This window comes from Frankliniella occidentalis, unplaced genomic scaffold (genome assembly GCF_000697945.3).
Source record: "Frankliniella occidentalis isolate FOCC.00 unplaced genomic scaffold, Focc_3.1 Scaffold77, whole genome shotgun sequence".
Classification (NCBI taxonomy): Eukaryota; Metazoa; Arthropoda; class Insecta; order Thysanoptera; family Thripidae; genus Frankliniella; species Frankliniella occidentalis.
In genome coordinates, this window is record NW_026267207.1 from 476,582 (window position 1) to 485,110 (window position 8,529).

General features: G+C 49.0%; 1 protein-coding gene across 5 annotated transcripts in view; it reads right to left on the bottom strand.

The window, feature by feature from the left end:
* Positions 1-8,529, bottom strand: part of LOC113207209 (uncharacterized) — a 229,379-nt gene that overhangs the window by 205,304 nt on the left and 15,546 nt on the right. Inside the window, exon 1 of one of the 5 annotated variants that reach the window (XM_052268809.1) lies at positions 7,361-7,898. The exons of the other annotated variants lie outside the window; for them this stretch is intronic. The gene's annotated coding sequence lies outside the window, so the exon portion shown is untranslated. Of the gene's footprint in view, positions 1-7,360; positions 7,899-8,529 lie in introns of those variants that run through there. 5 annotated transcript variants of the gene reach the window in all.

Genomic DNA, 8,529 nt, shown 5'->3' on the forward strand with positions numbered 1-8,529 from the left:
AGCAAAAGCGTAAATTCGACGATAATAAACTTTCGGGAAACTCTTTAAACATTAAAAAGTGTTATTGCAGAAAGAGAAATAACTTTCCTGCAGTCTCCTTTTTAAAGTTCTCTTCCCTCGGGATTTGGAATTTATTCTGAATAATAATGAGCAGTGATTATTGACCTCCAACATTTTTTTTCTGAGCCAACACTAATCGCGTTTCCTTGATGAAATATAGAGACGCCCTTCGCCTGCGCGTAAGTTTTTGTGAAATATTTGTTGACAGTCGATATTGTCGCCTGCCCCCCATACGCGCGCAGTGCTACAGTCATGACCAGGCTTGCAGCTTGGCTCTCGGCCTTTACTTTGAAAACTGTCCTTGTAAATTTACAACATTTGATGTAAAGTTTATTCACAAAATATGTTGTTAATTTACGACAGACCATTATTGTTTCTAGACCAATTCCAAATTGAAATTGTAATTATACGACACACATCCTGGAAATTTTTTCCTGTAACCTTCGACTAATTTTTATAGTGATCCGCGCCCTCTCTCGCTGTAAACGGTGGGCTGGCGGGCTGTCGCTATTTGCTTTGTGCTTTCAACTAGGAAAGTAATATTTTGCATATTTTCATATTTATTTAGACCCGACTGCATATTTCCGTCAAATTTGAGCAAGACTCCTGGCCGACTCTCTTTCCTTTAAATGCACAGTTTTCCCGCCGCATTAGAGTGCAAAGACTGACCTTTGACCTTAGCCCCGGGTGCGCTAATGAGGCAGGGACCCCCAGCTCCTTACAGCAGAGAGTAAGCATGATCCGGGAGCAAGGCAAGAGACGAGGAGATGGAAGGGTGGGGGTAAAAAAAGTAAAAATAATAATTCGGAGAAAAGGACGCGCGTTCTTTAGCACGTTGCGTTGCGACAGGGTGAGCGGCGGCCGCGGCCGGCAGGCCCGAGGGGGGCGGGGCGGGGCGGGGCGGGGTTGGTAGGCCCCGCGTGGGGACACCTGCTGCATTCCATGCTGAGGTATGCCGCCCAGCCCAGCCCCACCGCCTCTGCAATCCCCAAACAGTCCTCCCAAAAGCGCAGCGTCATGTCAAGGTGGAACGAAGTGCATTAGGAAGAAAAAAAGCGATGGTATATGTGCGCGGGAGTGTAGAAAAGCAAAGAAAGTCGCGGGGAGGGAATGAAAACGCAGCGTGAAGACTCGCAGGGAGACAAGGAGTCACTCTCCCAGCCGCGCCGAGTGACACATGTTTTCCTTAATAGCCCGGTGAGGAAACGCTCGCTCGGCCGGTATCCGCGCGAGGGAATGCGGGTAAAAACTGCAAACAGGTTCGTCAGCTGTCCACTGCGAGCTCCAATTTATGACTTCTTCTATAGACCACAGCGTGGGCTCCCCAATGTTTGCTCGTTTGCAGAGTGCACGCAAAGTGATCTGCAAATCTAACTGTATATACACTGTTGGAAATTATTTCTTAATTTGACGAGAAATGTCCTGTCAATTTTTCTACACAAACTCTTTGATATTTTACGAACACATTTGTAAAATGACGAACAGGTTGTAACTCGATTGCTGTCCTACAAGGACGATCCTGGACACAAGAGTTTTTGAAACAAACATTTAGGAGATCCTTCAGGAGATCGGCCTCTTATAGACGATTGGCGCTTGGTGGGGCACATAGTGGACTCACTCACCTTATATTGACTATCGTGAGCCCCAAACTTTTCTCTTTCACACTAAATCCTTATGCCCTTTGTTGTGCATAAAACTTGCAGAATTTCATACAGCCATAATATTATGCACAATTTGATTCATAACTATGTACAGTGTGTGCATAATTATGCACATTTTGTACACAACTATGCATAAAAATTTGTGCATACTTATGGCTGTCTAAAATTCTGCAACAAAATGCAAAAGGGTTTAGTGTGTTGTCCTTTCGCGATGTGCCTATACACTTTGTTTTCCATGCAGCGTGTCGAAAAATTACAAGGCAAAATTGTAAAACTACAATCACTATGTATCGACTTGGAATTCATCGCTTGGTTTCATAAATTTAAATATTTCCGCGAGGAAAATGTTCTCAGTGAACAGTCTGTAGCTTTTCTTTTTCCTCTTGCTTCTCTCATTACCCTCTGTCTCTCTCCCTCCCTCTACATAAGGAACTCGTATCTCCGCTCCACTGTTTCCCCTCTAGCTGCCGGCGGGCCGCCGGGTCTTCCGAGACCCCCCCCCCCTCCCCAGGCTGCCTAATGACAGGGCGGCGATGGCCTTCCGAAGGACCAGCACGACCAGCAGGACCATGGGGCCATCAAGGCCATGCGAGCACCATGGACCGGCAGGGTCTCGTATGGTCAGCAGGAGCACCAAGATCGACCCGGACCATCATTCATGGGACCAGCAGGAGCAGGCAACCAGGTGGACCACGCAGCCAGCAAACAACAGAGACCTGTGCTAGGAGTATTCTCTAACACGTTGACAAAACAAAAGATTGCTGTTTTGTTTTGTTTGCTGTTTCGGTAGAATACATTTTTTACACGCAAAATTTCTCCTCTTAACTTTGTTTTTACATTGGTGCATACGCCTCTATTATAAAGAAACAATTTGGCTGGAACAGCAAACTTTTGTGAGCTATTTTAGAGAACGTTTTTCTGCGTCACGACGAGGACCATCACGGGCAGGAGGACATGACCAGCGCGGCTGTCCTGCGGTCCTGTTGACTAGCGCTATTCCTGGTTTCGGCCTCGGCCGCTGCTTGCAATTCACAGTGAGGCACGCCCCCCCCCCCAGCTCCCTTCATTCAACACGTCATTAGGTTTTGTTTCGAGGGATCCTCTCGTCCCGTCCGCCCCAAAACCCGTCCCTACGGTTGCTGCGGTCCCTACTGACGATACCGCCGTGCCCGGCCCGGCAGTGCGCCTGGTCGCACGACCACTACTTGCAAGGGCGGCTCTCTCTCTCTCTCTCTCTCTCCATTTCTTTCAGTGGCGCCCATCGTAGGGTTACGGTGGTGACGAGTCACCACCGTCTATCAGCTAAGGTAGGTAGGTAGGGCAAGCAGAAGGTAGGTGAGCAAGGGGTAGGGGAAGAAAGGGTAAAGAGAAAAGAGAGAGGGAAAGAGAGGAAAAAGAAAGAAAAAGAGAAGAGAAAAGAGAAGGAAAGAAAATAAGAGGAAAGGGAGGCATTAATAATAATAACAGTCCGGCCCCGTCCCCGCAGCTCGGAGCTGTGGCCCAGCCGAATCAAACAGCACCAACACTGCGGCCTGATTGCATTTCCCATCAGCTGGTTCAACAACTTGGCTTGACACAAAGCATCGCATATTTAGTGGCATGCAACTTGCAATTTTAACGAAATTTTCCTCTTACTTTTACCATTTATGAAGTTAAACTTTTACGCCCAGTTCAGCAAGCCTTTTCATGTAAAATTTTTCGCTCGCTTCGCTCGCGATTGTTTTCCAATTTCATCGCACTTGGGGAGCTATGTTTTCCTCAATCGGTGCGCTCGCGACCTTACGGCTCTTTGCTACGGAGACTAATTTTAATCACTCTTAGTTGCTTCCTATTTGCAAACAATACTACTCTTATAGTTTACCAAGGCAAGTAACAAAAAACACAAAAATTTTCGCTCGCTTCGCTCGCGGATTCCTCTTACGTTGGCTCTTTCCGCGTAAATTATTGTATTAGTATTTGGTACTCGCGGTCAGTTATAGTAATACATTTCGCAAATTTTGTAAATTTTGTAGGTGCTTCAATCTAGCCACACCCTCAATCAGGGAAAATAGGGTATAAGTTGGCGTTTAATCACGTAAAAAATGAGCCCCTAAAAGTAGGCAACCCCAATGATCCGCCCCAAAAATTGGCCGTGAAGGTAGGTAGGTACGCCTTAAAGGTAGGTAGCAGTCACCTCAGTCACCACCGTCTTCAGATACGATGGGCGCCACTGCTTTAAACTAAAGAATTTTGTTGAACTAACGAAAATTTTTATTTGTTACAGCTAAAATTTTGTTAATTTCAGCTGCGAGAAGATTTCGTTTGCACAAAGAAGTGGTTTTCTGAGTGTGGGGCAGCCCGCCCGCTCCGAATCATGGGTTGCTGCGTCGCTGCAGGTTTCCCCAACGCACATGCCCACCACTGAGATGGAGGGAGAGAGAGAGAGAGGGGTGTGCAAAGAAAGAGACCGCTGGACGCCGCTGCAGCGCCATGGCTGCACGCAACTGGACGCCGCTGGACGCCGCTGGACGCCGCTGGACGCCGCTGGACGCCACTGGACGCCACTGGACGCCGCTGGACGCCGCTGGACGCCGCTGGACGCCGCTGGACGCCGCTGGACGTCGCTGGACGCTTGCCCGGCCACTGAATGCCGTCCAATCCCCATACTCCGGGCCTGCCAGAAATACCTGAACGCTCCGAGTGCAGCTCCGCTCGCTCCGCACCGGCGACGTCGGCCACGTCGTTACTTTTAAGGGCATCCAGTATCGTTCGCTGATAGGCGAGTGAATATGAGGCCTGCGAGGGCGTGCGTATGCAGCGGCACTTTACTTTTCTATTTATGTATGTATGTATGCAAGCGTGTGTGTGTGTGTGTGTGTGTGTGTGAGTGTGGGGGGTATCTTTGTGCCAGTGGAATGGCCAGCAGCAGCGAGGGGTAGGAGGGGTAAGCAGGATGTGTGTGGGCTGCTGCTGCAAGAGGGTTAGAAAAGGGAAGGGGGGGGGGGACGCAACCATGGATGAAGTTTGAAGCACTTGTTTAGAGGTCCCCCGGGATCAGGGACTGCTGAGCCATCATCAAAATGTGTTGTGCAGGCGATGGTGGTGGTGGCGCCCGAGAGGGGGGCTGGGCTGGAGGCGAGGGAGTAGAGGGGCTGGGAATAGTGGGGGTGAGTGGGGTGAGTCTGTGCGGAGCAGGAGCATGCCGGGAGAGGGGGAGGGAGAGGGGACCTGCTTCAAGGTCTATGGGAGAGGTGGGCAACACACAACCCCAAACCGGTTTCCGCAATATAAATATTAATTGAGAGCAGCGCGTAAAGCGGTATTTCCCCGGAGCCAGCTCACCATCACGGGCACACCTAACGCCCGCTCCTCACCCCTCCCCCTCCCCCTCCCCCTCCTCCTCCTCCTGCTCGCCGCCCTCGTGTGTTTCCACGCCTACCAACAAAGGGCGCAGTTCTACACCAGCACGGCCGCCAGGATCCGGGCGGAGCGGGGCTGAGCGGGCTGAGCGGCGGACGTGGTGTATTTACATAAAACCACAATCCTCGGGCCTGCCCCGCCCCCGCTCCACCGCCCCGCCCGCACGCCAGCCCGCCCGCACCGCCCCGTGCGCGGGCCGATGAGTCCGGGCGACAGTGTTGATGGGCGCGTACGTCGGATTTGCTGTTCTCTGCTGGCTGACCAATACAGTCCGTTCCACAAGGTGGGGCCATCTTCGTCATATGTGGGTCATTGTGTTCCTGTTCGGCCCCGGCTCTCTGCGGTCCTGTAGGGCAACATCAAGAATTAAACACCCTGGAGCCGGCATTAGGCAAGCCTCCCCTTTCCTGGTAATCCCGCTCGATTGCCTTGAGAGTGTCTATCTTATAATCGACCGAGAAACCCCCTTCACAGCCGTGTAAGGCCCGACAGCGGAAAGTGCGCCAGCGAGAGAACTCGGCAGTCCGAGAATAATGTGAGGCCAGTAAGCTCCCGCCAGTATAAGACGATTAAATATTTCAGCGTTAGCAGCGAGTGAGGGGATAGAGTAAGGGACAGTGGGAAGGATGGTAGGAGAGAGGCCCTTCTTAACCAAAATTAGGACTGGGATTAACAGAAAAAAGAGGTGTGCTATGGGTCAGCAAAATGTTTGTTAATGTAGAACCAGCATTTATTTATTTTTTTTATTCTGAAAATACTGAAAAGCTGTTACTGGGCATGACAAAAACTATTTCTGAGCAGCTCGGCTTTTTCACCAAACGTTTCCTCATTCCTGGCGACAGTCCAGTCCTGCATTTCTGGCCAAAAAAAAAATCAACTGCTACTATATCATCCGAAATTTGGCTGGAATTTGCAAACGCCCCATTTTGCGTGATTTTCACTGGAAGTTGAGTAAAGAAACCCAAAACTTTAATATGTGTTTGGGAATCGTCATAATGGGCGCACTGCACAAAACCTTAGCTTCCCTCCGACATCAAGTATTAACCGCTACAGCTACTCTCAGCGTAGTGCGTCTCTCGGAGCCTCGTGCGGCGGACCAACAGACACCACAGACTGGCACAGCATCGGCAGCGGCCCAACAGACACCACAGACTGGCACAGCATCGGCAGCGGCCCAACAGACACCACAGACTGGCACAGCATCGGCAGCGGCCCAACAGACACCACAGACTGGCACAGCATCGGCAGCGGCCCAACAGACACCGCAGACTGGCACAGCATCGGCAGCGGCCCAACAGACACCACAGACTGGCACAGCATCGGCAGCGGCCCAACAGACACCACAGACTGGCACAGCATCGGCAACGGCCCAAAGCCCTCCCGACGAACTCATGCATAATAAGGTGCCTGTAAGCTGTTGAAGCCGCGCGCGTGAGACTGCTGTCGTTTTAAAGGGGACCAGTTTTGTTGTCATTATTGCCACGGCATTCACGCCCCCTCAGCCCCTTCTCCCATTTCCCGTCCTCCTGTCATGGGGTTTCAAGTGGGTAAGATACGCGCACATTGGAAAACTCTTCTCGGGTCTCTCCCTGGTTGTTTCAAACTAGGTCTGATTATTGATAAATATTCTTTTGAGAGGGTATTGAGTTTAAATTTAATTTAAGTCATAGTAGAAAAATGATAGCAATAGAAAATGTATTACATATTAAAGTTTACCATGATAATGTACAAGTTAATTCAAGTCAACGTGGGGCACGAACCCATGGAATAATCAATTATATATAAACATTTGTCATAGAGAAAGAAAACGTTGACAAACACAATAAAGCAAATCTATATTTTAATCATGGAAAATTATTTAGATAACTGTATTTAAGTTCAATGCTATTTACGAAGTTAAACGTTACATTGATAGAATACAATCAATACACAATTAGTCATTTATATGCCTTTACACATCTATCACTCAGAATCAACACTTAAATTGAAGCGAATAGGAAATACTAGTGATACGAGCATTTGGGTTGAATATCAAACAATATAGAAAAGCATTGCAAGAAATATAACCATTTCAGGGTCAACCCAACACTATAGAACCAAATAACAAGTAGGCACACTTTTAGGCATAAGCAAAAGAATCACAAAATAAACACACACAGAACACTTAATACACTTGACACAATACATTATAAACCTGGGCCCAGGGTAGGTGTAGGGCGCAAACAAGCGCAAAGACTCACCAAATTTTCATTAGCAGTGTGACGTCACCATTCAGAATTCACTCTCACAACAAATAGCACACAATTCACCACTTCCACAGCACTAATCAATTTTCATATAATGCCATTTAATATTTAGAAATACAAGAGGCATTTAATTTAGACACTTTCATTTTTACACACTTTAGCACATCTTTTGAGGTTGAAGTTAGACACATGGTGGATCTTGAGGTTAGGGCCGAAGGCCCTTTGGGCCTAGTTCAAGGTCACATCTTGATGGCGGATAGAACGGCCGGCGGCAGGGGAGTGGATATTCTGAATCTAGCCACTCATGGTAGAGGTTATTGTCCAGAACCGCTCACACACGAGCTTGGCTACAGCCATGGTTACACCGAGCACGTAGAACTTGTGCACTTGTGCTAATCGGACACGGGGTCTCGTCTGAGCACAACAATCCCCGAAGTGAACTATTATCCAACCCAGACCGGTAGTCGTGGGCGGAATGACGAGCCGGCAGACGAACTCAGCTGATCTGGTGTCCAGCTGTTGTGAGCGACTGGAGGCGTGTGCTGGGTGGATGTGAGGGGAGCTGGTGTGTGAGGGGTGGCCTACCTGCACGGCGGCAGGCACGGCTTTCTGAGGAGAGCGTGTCACTCCCTCACCTAACCACTTTGCTCATTCTATAAAACTATACAGGCTGGTCGCTGAGCCCCGTACTGTGCATGTCGACTTGTATTCTGGACCGCACGCTGCCGTGCTTGCCTGCTGTCTCGCACCACGACGCCTTCTCTGAGGATATCTCTTTAGCGCTGTTCGAGTGAGCGAGCGAGCGAGCGGGCGGCAGCGGGAGGGTAAAAGAGCATGCTAAAGGTATTTTTAGGCGAAAATGAGTGAACCTAGGTGTTATTTCGAATGGAAGAAGTGCAAAGCATTGTTATTCTGTAAAAATATTGATGCCTTTGGAGCAAGCCTCGAAGATTAACATTTACGTGAGGCAGTTTGAGCAATCTTCTTTGGCTACATGGTGGCTTTTATTCTGGCTGAGATTTGTTTGTACTTCTTTCCTTTTTCAAAAATGTATTTTGTTCACTCAGTTTGCCCTTAAAATACTGATAATTTACTCTTTTACCCTCCCACTCCCGCTCGCTCGCTCGCTCGCCCGCTCGACCAACGCTAAAGAGATATCCTCT